Source organism: Podarcis pityusensis, assembly GCF_964106645.2.
Source record: "Podarcis pityusensis genome assembly, chromosome: 10".
Taxonomy (NCBI): Eukaryota; Metazoa; Chordata; class Lepidosauria; order Squamata; family Lacertidae; genus Podarcis; species Podarcis pityusensis.
The window spans coordinates 68251366-68265804 of NC_138035.1; the positions used below are offsets into that span (position 1 = coordinate 68251366).

Sequence of the window (14439 nt, forward strand, 5' to 3'; positions counted from 1 at the left end):
CACCTGGAAAATGCCTTTTATTAGGTTTAAGAATAGATTAGTCTAAAATTATGTTCTTTTAGTGGGTATGTAGATGTGGCTTGCAATTCATTGCAGGCATTAAAAAAAACCCAGGGACCTGTTATCTGTTAATGGTTGGCTTGGTTCCTTAGGTGTAGGTACTGCAACTGGAAGAACTGCAGAGGTACAGGAGTGCTTTCTTTGGATCACAGCTGTAAACTGCTGGAAAAACCGAAAAATGCACAAGAGACAGCACATTTGTAAGGAGGCTAGTTTTTAAATTTTTAAAAATAAATACTCCGTAAAGAGAAAAGGAGTTGCTAATGGAAGATGTCTATACATACTACAATGTATGTATAATGGAAGATGTCTTTACATACTACAATGGTAGTTTTCTTTCAAATGGACATCAAATTGGTGGGGCCAGGTTTTCTTGAACATCCATTTTTTCATGAAGTTGGAAAGCTAGTAGTCAGCCAAAACATGTCATTGCCACATCTCTTGTCCCACCCTCAGCTATGATTGGGACATACAAGACAAATGGAGTAGGATAAGTGGCCATCCCAGATTTTGGCTTACTGTCAAAGCTTTTGCCAGTATGTTGTTGTATTTGGCTGCTGGAGCACTTGGTGGAAGCAGCAAGACCTCTTGCTGCTTCTGAGAACCTCCAAAGCTTAGTGTGATTGCAAGGATGAGTCCCTTCCCCTTATAAATAGGAAGCCTCCTAGGAGTCTTGTGAATTAAGAGCTTTAGACATTGGCAATAGTGCATCTTGGCAGGTTTACTCAGTAAGTTACACTTGCAGAAGTCTTGAAAGTGGGGGTGTTATTCTTTGTACATGCACAATCAACATAAACACAATTAACATTTCAGTGGGGACTAGCTCAGCAACAATGCATATCTATTAACACCAATGGGGATAACTTAGTAACAGTGTACATACATTTCTAATGTTTGAGGGGATTAGCTAAATAATTCTCACCACAATTAAATCACACACACAAAACATACATTCACTAACACTGGATAGAGCCTTTTCCATGATGGCCCCCCACTTGTGGAACTCCCTTCTCGTGAAGGTGCAGTTGTCCTCCATATTCAGAAGTTTCCAGCTTTCTCTCAAAATACATCTTTTGCCCAAGCATTTGGGGAGTGAGTTTGTCGGTTGTGTTTCTGCCGCCTCTGAATCTCTGGTGATGTTTTCGTTTGCTGTACTGTAAGTTGCGGTAATAAATTTTAATTCCGATGTGGGTTGGGTTTTTGTATTGTTCTTTGGGATGAAGGACAATCTAAAAGTCTAATTAAATTAAGAAATTTATTTAAACTAACTAAAAGATGTAAATTCTGTGGTTTATTGCATAAGATCCTTGAATATATACTGAAGTTAGAGAGAACTTTTACATTGCCTTGTTACAATATTTGTGCTTGTTGAGTTTTCCACCTGTGGCCCTTGACTTCACCTGCCAGTTTTGCCTCAAATGTTATCTATGAAGGTGTTCTGATTATACTCGTAGCTCATATTTATATCAGCAAGCAAAATTCTTTAGATAATACAATAAATAATTTCAGTCTTCCTCTACCTAGTCTGTGTCTCTTGTGATTTATTCACCTTATAGTTCAAAGACGGGAAAATGAATTGTCTTATGAATTTACTCTTCCCTTCATTTTCTTTCTGACCATCATCATGTATTTCACTGTATTTGCCAGGAGATTTTTCTTTTTTGCTGGAAGTATTTTGTCTAGATTTCTACATTTGACAGGGGTAGTTCTATGGCTTAAAACAATTAAGAAATGTCCATAATCTCATACCTTTTCCCTTTATCGCTTTTAATTTAACAGATATCACTTTGTTTTAATTGTTGGATATAGCGGGATATGTGGTTATATGGACTAGAAACTAAGTTCATTATATTATTTTCATAATATTCTTGTTACTGTTTGCAGAGACCATCATTTGTATTAAGATAAATCTCTCCAGCATTAGATGGGTGATGGGAGATCATTTTTGGCTATGGTCTCTTAACCAGCTTGTTCATGAAAGGTAATCAGAAACCTCCCCACAAATTTTGTTCCATCTCTGGCTAAAATGGAGCTAGTCACAGCAGTGGTGGACTTTGGGCTTTAACATTTCAGCAGCATTCTGTGCGAAGCCAAAATTCAGTGCCCCCCCTGCATCTCTTGACTCCCCTTGTGCCATCTTTGTTGTGGTGCCCCATTGAGGCGCCCTCTTGGCTCGGCACCCTGTGCAGTTGAACCTGTCATGCTCCCCTAAATCTGCCTCTGGTCACAGCTAGTCATCTTTCAAATACAGTTGCCCATTGAGTGAGGGTTTTGTATTTGGTCAGTGTAGGCCATGGGCAGGCAACCTAAGGCCCGGGGACCGGATCTGGCCCAGTCGCCTTCTAAATCCTGCCTGCGGATGGTCGGGGAATCAGCGTGTTTTTACATGAGTAGAATGTATCCTTTTATTTAAAATGCATCTCTGGGTTATTTGTGGGGCATAGGAATTTGTTCATTATTATTTTTTCAAAATATAGTCAGGCCCCCACAAGGTCTGAGGGACAGTGGACCTGCTCCCTGCTGAAAAAGTTTGCTGACCCCTGGTGTAGGCATTACATTGAACTATGGTAGTGTAGTGGACACTGAGTTGCGAACGTGATCCGTGAGGGAGGCATGTTCGCAACCCGCAACATCGCGTCTGCGCACTTGCGGGTTGTGATTCGGCGCTTCTGCACATGTGCAAAGCGTGATTTAGTGCTTCTGCGCATGCGCAAGTGCCAGAACCCAGAAGTAACCCATTCCAGTACTTCTGGGTTCGGCGCGGTGTGCAACCCGAAATCGCACAACCCGAAGCGTCTGTAACCTGAGGTATGACTGTAAATAGATATGTCACTACAGTGGTATCTCGGTTTAACGGTTAAGAATGATTTGGATTACAAACTCCACAAAATCAGAAATAGTGTCTTGGTTTGAGAACTTTACCTTGGTCTAAGAATGGAATCCGAACGGTGGAAGGTCACCGGCGGCGGGAGGCCTCATTAGGGAAAGCGCACCTTGGTTTAAGAACGGTTTTGGTTTAAGAACGGACTTCCGGAATGGATTAAGTTCGTAAACCGAGGTACCACTGTATATGAACATAAAAATAATCCAAGAGGCAGAGCATGAGAACAGCAGTCATCCCCAACAACTGGAATTCATGGCAAGCTGGCCCCTGTACTGGGAGGCTCCAGGTAGCCATCTTTACTAATAGCCAATGATTTTCCTTTATGGTTTTGTCTAATCCTCTTTTAAAGCGCCCTTTTCAAAGAAATCTAAGATAAGGACACCACCACATCTTACAGGGGTACATTGCATAAAGTATATTCTTGGTGAAGTAGTACCTCGTTTTGTGTGTCCTAACGCTACTACCAAAACATTTCAGAATATTACAATGAGTTCTAACAGAGACATTTCTGTCTTTTTACTTCCATAAATTTCCATGCTATTCATAATTTTTAAAACCTTTGCCGTGTCCCACTTCCACTACCTTTTCTAAGCTGAAAAGCCCCCCAAACTTTAGTATGGAAGGTGTTCCAGACCCTTGATCATTTTGTTTCCTTTTCTAGCTCTGCAGTATCCTTTTTGAGTTAAGTGACCAGAATTTTACAATAGTCCAAGGTTTGTTTTTTTAAGAGCAATAGGTCATTAGCAGTAATATTTTCAACCCCAATTTATCCCTAGTGTAGAATTTGCCTTCTTAAAACTGCTCCTGCACATTGAATTGCAGTTTCACCATGATTCCTAGGGTTGCTTGGCATCTGAATTGGTAGCAACTAACTGTCTGTGTAGATAAGTAATATATGAGAAGTTGATTTTTAGAGTCTAGGTTGGCACATAGGCTAGGATAAAAACCCTTTCTCTTGTGATTTCACGCTGCGAACCACCCTGAGATCTATGGGTATAAGGTGGTGTACAAATTTAATTAATAATAATAATTTCTATACCCATATACAAACATACACGTATTAGTACTTCACCTCTTGACTCTGTAATCATTTTCTGGTTTAAAGTGGAGATTTTGTGGTAGGAGGGCAACTTAGCCAGGAAATGTTATATTATTGAGTAAATCATTCAATAAAGATGAGCTCAATTGTTATGCTGGAAAAGCTGGTGGGGGTGGGGTGGGAAACCACAAGAATCGCATGCATTTCAACAAGTTTCTTCCTCTTGTCAAATTGTCACAGTTCTCCTGTTTCGCTGGTGCTTGACATACTTTATGAATTATACTGATTTTTTCAGTGTAAATGGTAGATAGATTGTATGATGACGAGGTGATGTGAAGTGTTATTGAATATTGTTCTTGAAAGAGTACTCCCCCATTAGTAAATTTGTGACCTCTCATGCAGCACATAAACATTTTAGATGCATGCTGTTTTACATATAATAGCCACTAGGCTATTAGTATGCATATATTTGTAGAGAGGAGGGTTTAGTCCATGTTCCCTGTACAGTCTTATATTGAATGTTGTTCTGCTATTATTGATCACTGCTGTTCTAGAAAACAGGACTCATGCAACATTGTGCTCGGGCCTTCTAGTAAACAGTGTTCTCTGTGCAGAGTGATTTTGACCTTGTGTTAAGGGCTCTACAGACTCTCCCAACAACTGTAATCTAATTAGTGTGGGTTTTCATATAATGGTTATGAAACCAATTGGAGTGTTGGGTGGGTGCTTCAGAAATCTAAATAAAAATAAAAACAGAGCTGAAATAGTCGATTACCATGTGGTTACATGAATAGGATCCTTCACCTTACATATCAGGAAGCTTGGTGGCTGTAGTTTTGCATATTAACCACAATCTTAAACCTCTCGAACTTTAGGTGGATTGGGGACACGGTGGTACGAAACATTTGTGTTTAGTACATGTTAAGCATGGCTATTCGTGCTGTATAAAACTGGCGCTGGCTCAAACATTCTTACCCACGTGTCAGTTTTCAGAGCTCAAAAAAGTAATGATCACTTTCATTACAATATTCCCAAGTAATGTGCATTTGGGAATATGGTGCATTTGCAACACACACACATTTTATTGGTGAAAATTCAATGATAGGTGCTTGCAACGGCTTTCCCAGAGGCAGTGGCAGAAGAGGTTGTTGTTGTTTAGTCGTTTAGTTGTGTCCAACTCTTCGTGACCCCATGGGCCAGAGCACGCCAGGTGCTCCTGTCTTCCACTGCCTCCCGCAGTTTGGTCAAACTCATGCTGGTAGCTTCGAGAACACTGTCCAACCATCTTGTCCTCTGTCGTCCCCTTCTCCTTGTGCCCTCCATCTTTCCCAACACCAGAGTCTTTTCCAGGGAGTCTTCTCATCTCATGAGGTGGCCAAAGTATCGGAGCCTCAGCTTCAGGATTTGCCCTTCCAGTGCGCACTCAGGGCTCATTTCCTTCAGAATGGATCGGTTTTATCTTCTTGCAGTCCATGGGACTCTCAAGAGTCTCCTCCAGCACCATAATTCAAAAGCTTCAATTCTTTGGCGACCAGCCTTCTTTATGGTCCAACTCTCACTTCCATACATCACTACTGGGAAAACCATAGCTTTAACTATATGGACCTTTGTTGGGAAGGTGATGTCTCTGCATTTTAAGATGCCGTCTAGGTTTGTCATTGTGTCATTGTTTTTCTCCCAAGAAGCAATGACAAACCTAGACAGCGTCTTAAAAAGCATCTTAAGAATTGGGCTCATGATACTATTTTGGGGGAAAAATAACTCCCGCACCCACCACCCACCCCTTCCTACGCCACTGGTAGCTAGGTGAGGCGGGGGACACTGGGTGCCACACCGTGGGGACTGCAGCGTGCCTGAGCCGCATGTCTCTCCTGAGGGGGAGGCGGCGGGCGGGCTGCCTACAAGCTCCGCGCTGCTTTTTTGAGCAGCGCGGGGCTTGCTTCTGCCCACCGCCTCAGCCACCCTACATCTGAGGGGGAGGCTGCAGAGATGCTCCAAGCAGCATGCCCTGCCTTGGCTCGCCCCGTCCCCCGCTGCAGGACGCGTGGGCCGCACTGGGCACCCAAGCGGCTAGCTACGCCGCTGGAAGCAGCTAAGGAAGAAGAAAGTGGAAAGAGCTTGACAGAGAGAGCTGCAGGCAAAGAAAAAGCTGGAATGAATATGGAATTGAGCCTCAGCTTGTCACCCTGTCTGCCTTCCTCCTTCTTTCCTCCTCCTTTCCACAGCGGAGAGAACCTTCCTCTTTCTGGCTCCACCACTTCCCACTCATCTTGCAACATAGGGAGGTCCTCTGCGTGGGGCTTCCCCTGCTTTTAGCAGGCAGCTTTGGGTTATGCATGGTTTTGCATATGCGCACTGCCTCTGGAATGTGGCCCTCATATGAGATGCCATCGCACTGCATGTCATTTGGTTTCTTCTAGGAATGAAAGTATTTTGATAGAAACCTAGAGTTTCTCCACTGAAAAACGTCACACCAGTCCTTCAAGTCAACACAAAGCATGCAAAACATTCTGCGAATGTTTCTTTTTTGAGAAGTGCTGATCACATGTGATGGCTGCTTTCAAGCATGATAAGAAAATCTTCATATTTGAACCTTTTGTGCCAAGTGGTCATATTTGGTGGACCCTTGTATTGGCTACTGTCATACTAAAATAATATAGAGCCACAAGCCAGCATGGGGACACACTGTTTGTGTTTGCCTTATCCTGTCTCCTGGTCACATACTAGTGTGACCCATTTAGACCACCCAGTAACTGGTGGATAACTGAGAAATGGAGAGCTCATCCTACTCAAATGTGACATGGGGACGCTATGGAGATCTTGGGCAACAACCTCAACTGTCCAACAGTGTTCGCTAACATGCATGTAAAGGATATAGATTTATCCTTTAATTTGACGCAGTTTGCAAATAGTGAACCACAATCTCCAACTTCCCATCACAGTGTGTTGAAGTATAGATGGCAGAACTCATGTCTATACATCTTTCCATTTTCCCCTGCAGTATATGAGGAAAAAATAAACGAAATTTAAAAGTAACTCTTAAAATGGGATTCACTGACTAACCCATGTTACTGCATGTGTCTGTCCGTGACAAATGTGTGCTTTGTTTTACTTTAGGCAACCAAATAAAATGTATCGGTGGCAATAATTTTCTCTTGTTAACTGATGAGTAAAAGTAATTAAAACCATCCATCAGATCTTGTGTTCAGTTTCAATCTATGAGCTCGTCCATCCATATTTATTACTAGTATTCTCACACTTTGTTCCTGGAATGGCAGTAACAGTACATTTATACTGAGTGCTCTGTGTCTACTGCCTAGTTTACTTTGTTTTAATATAAAGTCAATTGTCTTCAATATACATTCTGTACAAGAAACATCATCCATGTCCATAAGGCTTTTAAGGAAAATAGATGACGCTACATTTGCTGGGTGCTAGAGTCAAAACAGACGGATTTGAGGAATTAAGCAGTAATTAATCTAGTTTTGACAAATGTAACCAAGGGAAGCTAAATCTGGGGCTGTTGCTGGATCTCTCTTTGCATTTATTCACATGGTTGCATACAGGAGGAAAACATCCATTTAGAACTGCTCTAAGTTCTAATTCTGGGTTTTTAGAAGAGCAGCAGGTCTCTGATCGTTCCTGATAATTCTCCCATCAGATTCAGTGAGCATCTTACTCTTGCTGCTGTGTGAAACACTTGGGCTTCAAGGATCATTATAAATGAAACTGATTTGTAAAAATGTTACATGGTAAAAATACGAGAGAGAGACTTTACACATACTTTTGTAAATCAAGATAATCTTTAATAAAAATACATTTAAAAAAACATAGCCATAACTCTCTTTGCCTTTTGGAAACACGTTCAGATGCTGTACATTAATGGTCTTCTTTAAATCAGAATCTTGACAAATGCATTTGTTGCCTGAGTAAAGTGAAATTGCTGACAGTTTAATTGTGTGGCCATCTTGTTTGCTTTACTTGTTTATAAAGTTGGTGGTTTCCCCTTTCTTCAGCATGCTTGTATCGGCTGTTGATGAAGCAAGATAATCAATACGGTTTCTCTGGATCGTGTGGCTTCATAGGTTGGTTTATGTTCTGAACTTCAAGTGCTTCCAGAAAAATGATAGACCAAAACCATTGAGGGCAGTCCAAAGCTGTACTTTTATGGATCCCAGGTTTTGGATTGGATATAGATTGAAGCATACACCTTGTGATCAGATAACACTGCCACTACAAAGGTTGTCTCTAACCCAGCGGTTCTCAACCTGTGGGTCCCCAGATGTTGTTGGACTACAACTCCCATCATCCCTGAGCTCTGGCCTTGCTAACTAGGGGTGATGGGAATTGTAGTTCAACAACATCTGGGGACCCACAGGTTGAGAAAGGGTGCTCTAACCGCTTGGTTTATTTGGGGCACCAAGCCTCCATGTTGCTATGTCAATTTGCTTCCTCTTCTGTTTCACTTTAACCCAATTTGGCAATAGGTGGATGAATTCAGGCATTAGCGAAGGAAAAAGGGAAGGTGTCATCACAGTTCCCCTCCTGATACCTTATACTCTACTTTCAGTTGCTGGTTTCAACCATACACTTCCTAGATTGCAAGTCCTTTGAGGCAGGGACCTGCCTGCTCATTCTCTGTAAAGTGCCATGTACATGACTAGAACTATGCACACTTGGGCAGATAAACTTTTGTGCTACAATTGACGATTGACCCAGTCTTGGAACAATACAAATCTATAAGCTGGCATGTATGAGTTGTCACAACTGGCACTGTTACCACACAGTACTACTTTTTCTATATCATGCATTATTATTTTTTATACCTCTGTCACGCCTCCCTTTCTCACTTTTTTCTTACCTAAAAAGCCCAGACACTGTAAGTTTTACCTATAGGGAACTTTAAAATATATATATAAATTTATTGGTTTTCATGTAAATGCAAGAACAACATATAACTGCAGTTTCATATGCAGCACACAGTACACGAACAATACATTTATTTGTGCATTTTCAAGAGCTGTAAACGACACAGACTATAGGGTAGATTCATGGCTGAGATTCTCTCTTATCTGTTGATATAAGCCAGCTATGAAATAGTGATGGTAAGCACCAGATGATCAGATCTTGTCTTTAGGATATTGTAGAACGGAGGCAAGTCCACTGGCAGCTTCTCAGCGGCAGCATATTGATTATTTGCTCAGGAGCTTTTTGCCAATAGCTCAGCTAGCAGGAACATCAGATTTTCCGCTTAAGCCTCTGAGTCTAGAGATGGGCAGGTATATAAGGTGGCAGATATCATCTTCAGGCAAGTTTATTGATTTCTAGACACCATTCACATGTATAAAAGCAAACTGTGCTAGGGACTCCAACAGGTGTTAGGAAAACATACCTTGAATCTCTGTTGTTTGCTCATGCTTTATTGAGTACGTTTTCCGCCTTTCCCCTCATGAAGATGCTCATACTCAGTGAGGTCATTTTGAGGAAAGAAGAAGAAAAGGCTGCTCAGATGGAAGATGAGTACTAGTGGGTATCACCATTGCAGCCTTCACAATATTTTATTTTATTACAAATCTGTTGTGTGGGGTGGTGGTGGAGGAGTAACTGGGTTAGAGATAGAAAAGAATGGTGCAACTGTTTAAAATGCATCCAGTTTTCTCTTTAAATTCTCCCTTCACAAATTTCTTTTCCTCTATTTCCCCCCAGAGTTTTAAGTTTATCTTCACACTATTTCGAAATGGCGCTTAACAGGACACGGCAGATTCATTAAACTCGGCGTGACTAATAAAAGACTGCGTATCTGGAAACATACGGAAAAATAGAGACGGATCAGGCTCTGTCAGTAGAGAATGGGCAGAAGCAATGGCAGGAATAGCGGCTCAGATTGAATTCTTGCTGGCAGAACTTTGAACTGAATTTTGCAACACGTATGCTAGGAACATAAGAAGAGTCTGTTGCTACAAGTCAGTAGCCCATCTAGTCTAGCATCCTGAACTCACAGTGGCCGACCAAATGCCTGTGGGAAGCCCGTAAGCAAGACGTGAGCAGCATAATAATGATGATGATGATGATAATAATAATAATAATAATAATAATAATAATTTATTTATACCCCGCCCACTCTGGGCAGCTTCCAACGCAAGATTAAAATACAGCAATGCATCAAACATTAAAAGCTTCCCTAAACAGGGCTGCCTTCAGATGTCTTCTAAAAGTTTGGTAGTTGTTTTTCTCTTTGACATCTGGTGGGAGGGTGTTCCACAGGGCGGGTGCCACTACTGAAAAGGCCCTCTGCCTGGTTCCCTGTAACTTGCCTTCTCGCAGTGAAGGAACCGCTAGAAGGCCCTCGGTGCTGGATCTCAGTGTCCAGGCAGAACGATGGGGGTGGAGACGCTCCTTCATATATACTGGACTGAGGCCGTTTAGGGCTTTAAAGGTCAGCACCAACACTTTGAATTGTGCTCGGAAACGTACAACAGTATTCTGTCCATTTGTGACTGGTTTTTGGAGGCATACTGCCTCTTGACAGTGGATCCAATAATAGCCTCATTATAACAGTACCAATTTATAATACAATATCAATATCAATCGTTCAAATACTGAATTATATAATTTAGATAAATTGCCCCCACGTCCTAGAATTGATGATTTGATTTTTTGCTTCATTTCTGTTTTCCAAAATCTTATTACCGTATTTTTTGCTCTATAAGACGCACCAGACCACAAGACGCACCTAGTTTTTGGAGGAGGAAAACAAGAAAAAAAATATTCTGAATCCCAGAAGCCAGAACAGCAAGAGTGATCTCTGCACAGCGAAAGCAGCGATCCCTCTTGCTGTTCTGGCTTCTGGGGTAGCTGCGCAGCCTGCATTCACTCCATAAGACGCACACACATTTCCCCTTACTTTTTAGGAGGAAAAAAGTGAGTCTTATACAGCAAAAAATACGGTAATTTCCATTACATTCTGGTCATAATAATAATCCCTTATACAACAACTGCAGTATTAATAACTTCTACACATTAAATGATGTATAAACTACCAGTGAGGAACTCAAACCATATCCTTGTTCTTCCTGTGTGTGGCAATTATTCTGTCCATGGTGTTTCTTCCTGTCCTTGTAAGATGTTATGTCTTTCTTCCACCCGGTTGTTGCTGTTATCCATCATGCCTTGGGTGGAGCGGATATCCCATTGTTGTTCCGGAAATATCTCCATCGCCCCATCCCATTCTTCATTGTTTTGCCACTTTAACAACAGCTGCAAAAGTCACTCTGTCTCAATAAATAACCTGTTTTCACCATTTTCCCTCAAGACATTCCTGCTAATGTCTTGAGAGAAAAAAGAAAAAAATTCCTCCACTTTCTCCATGCCATGCATCTTTTTTAAAACTTCTATTATGTCACCTCTTGCTTGCCTTATTTTTCTAAACTAAAAAGGCCTAAATGCTGCAATTGTTCCTGATAGGGGAGCCATCCTGTCTCTTTGACCATTTTTCTTTTGCTTTTCTGAACTTTTCCCAATTCCAATGGATATTGTTTCCATTTTGTGGATTTATTTTTGCAGTCATCTTTCATATTCTATCCCACCCTTTCTTGGAAAAGTTTAATGAGGTACATGTGGTGTTTCCTAAAAAAAAAACCCCAAACCAAACAAAAAAAAAACCTGTCCAGGCAGATTGGGCTGTGAGACAGTGACTGCCCAACATTATCCAGTGAGATTTATGCCTGAGCATGTGGAACCCTTGTTTTCCCCTTCAAAGTCTACTGTATCCTGTATTTCTTTATTTTTATTTGAGCCCCTCTAATACTCTGGAATGCAAATATTGAGTATGCTGACTTAATGATATTTCTTCCTAGCATGAGCAAACTTAACTCATAAATGTTTGCTTCACATTGAAGGTTTTCAATAAATAAGTTTTTGAGTCTGCTTTATCTCCTGGAAAAACTTATCCTTTAAAAATCCCTTACCATTTTACTCTGCAAATCTTTGGCTGTCAGTAGGCAGTAGTCAGCCTCATACAGCCATGTCCCTGTCCCGGGGAAATGGAGTTGCAGGCTGGTCATGAGCCCGCCCCGTGCCTGGGGGTGGGGCTGGCCCCCACATCATAGGGAATCCCTGGCCGCGTCACTCCTTGGGCCGACCAATCCGGTCGGCCGGGGGGCGTTGCTTACACCATTTAAGCTGCTCGCAGTGGCAACTCGCCCCTTTTGGTTCCCGCTGACACAGTTCTGCCACCCTCCCTCCCTATAGTTAGGCTTTTAATCCTTTGACCTTGCTATGGACCTCGGTTGGTCACCTGTTGAAGGGGCCTGATAGGATTTTTTTCCACTTGGCAAATTGGCACCAGCCACTTGGGTTTTTTGCCTACCTCGTAGCAAATCGTCACAACTTTGTAAAGCTTGGCAGTTAGGCATTGGAGTATTCGGTTGGAGGTGAGGGGAGGTAGTGGCCATCACCTACCCCTCCTAATTCAAGGGTATTCCATTAAAGCAGGGGCCAGCAACAAGCGGCCCATGGGGGTCATTTAACCGGCCCATGGACCCCCGTCGCCCACCCGCTCGGTTCCCATGCGCCGCGCTAAGCAGGCGCGGAACAGAGCGGGGACCGCCTTCCACGACGCTGGCTGGCTTCCCATTGGCTGCAGGAAGCTCCTGCAGCCAATGGGAAGCTGCGCATGCCTCCTCCGTGCCGGAAGGAGCGCCGGAAATGGCATTTGCGCATGCATGCGTGTGCACTCCAGTCCACTGGAGGACCAGTGAACTGGCCCAAGCCACAAAAACTTTGCCGCCCCCTGTGTTAAAGGAATCTGGGGGCGTGGCCCCGTCCGAAGCCCAGGCAGGGGCTAGGGCCATGGCACGACCCCTATCAGTGACCCCGGGGGAGATCCAAGTTGATGTGCATCAACAGGGCTCCCCCTACTGGTGGTTAACCCTTCAGAGACTTCCTGCAGGCAGGCAGGAGTCAGATATAGTCAGTTTGGTTCCAATGCCTAAGCCAGTACCACTCACATTCTGTAACCAATAAAGTTGTGGCCGTTTTTAGCCCATTAACCTAAAATGCTGGTGTCTAGTGTCTTTATTCCAACAGTGCGGCGGGTTTGGGGCCTTGCCACGCAATTTGCCATACCCAGACAATATGGCGAATTATATTGCTCTAGTAATTAATCAAAACTTTGCCTTCTAGTCATTCACTCGGGAGAATATGGGGGGAATCCTGTTTTAATATATGACCACAGCAAAGAGACTTCTGTGGGACTAAAGATCAAGGATTTATTGTTTCTTAGCATTGGAGGTAAATTTGTTATGTCTGGAAGACTACTGTTGAGCTTTATTGATAATAGGTGATTTGACCTTCATTATTTAAACAACTGGAAAAGTTTGTTTTTCTTGCCAAAAATGGGAACATAATTCATGTTTCTGAATTGGATTGTGCCAGATAAAGGAGTCTCCAACCTTCTGAGCAGCTCTGTTTGTCCTACTTTTTTTTTAACCTTTTTTTTTTTTACTTTTCTTGAAATGAAATCAAGCTGAATGGGAAAATGCCCAGAGTTGGAGAAGTAGGGGAATCTTTCTTTTTGATGGATGGGTCTCACTCTTAATCACAGATAATTATGTTTTCAGTGTACTCCATTTTAGGAGGAGGGATGTTGAATTAAATAAATTTGAACGGTCTGTGTCCCGTCCCCCCATCATTATTTGTCCTAACAAAAATAAAATTTGTAATGTGCTCTTTTTTAAAAAACAAAACAAAAAGGAGTGTACTTTTGGGGAAGGGTGGAAACAGCAAGAAAAAAACCCAAACTTTTCCAGTCTTTTAAATAATGAACGTCAAATCACCTAGTGGAACAACCTCTGGACCTATTTGTCCAAACTTTAGTAGGTTCCTTCCCCAATGGAATTCTGTTTTAAAACTGATTGTCTAAAACAAACCTAGAAGAGGGAACAGGTTTTCTGTGTTCCTAACCAAAAATGGTGAAGTCTGCCCTTGTGAGAGAACCACTGTACTGCCTCTACCTTTCTGGAATCTAGCAGGCTTCGTTTCTTCAGACCATGCTTACAATTTATATCCAATTCTCGAAGAATTTTTCTTCCTTCCTTTTAATTTTGTTAAGGTCCTTCATGAAAGCCCCATATGCCTTATTTCCTGTGGAATTCAGTTTAAAAAGCTAATTATATCTGATGTTCTCCCGTTATCAAGAACTCAGGAAAATCTTACTTTACCTATTTCTCTGTCTATAAAATATATACTTCGTACAACATTTTGTACTGCAGGGTTTGAAACATTTTGGTAATGCAATCCATGGCATTATTTTATCTCTTGTTTCTGTTTACATGTCTTTACACAAGCTTCTGGTATTCCCAGCAAAAATCAAATCAAATCATTATTTGTCCCTCAATACTGTTCTTCACCACCTGCTTTCTGAAGCATCCATTGAATGAATAAGCTCATCCCCCAC

General features: G+C 42.0%; 1 protein-coding gene across 4 annotated transcripts in view; it reads left to right on the top strand.

The window, feature by feature from the left end:
* COG5 (component of oligomeric golgi complex 5) overlaps window positions 1-14439 on the top strand; it is a 161447-nt gene that overhangs the window by 41569 nt on the left and 105439 nt on the right. The gene's annotated exons all lie outside the window — the stretch shown is intronic.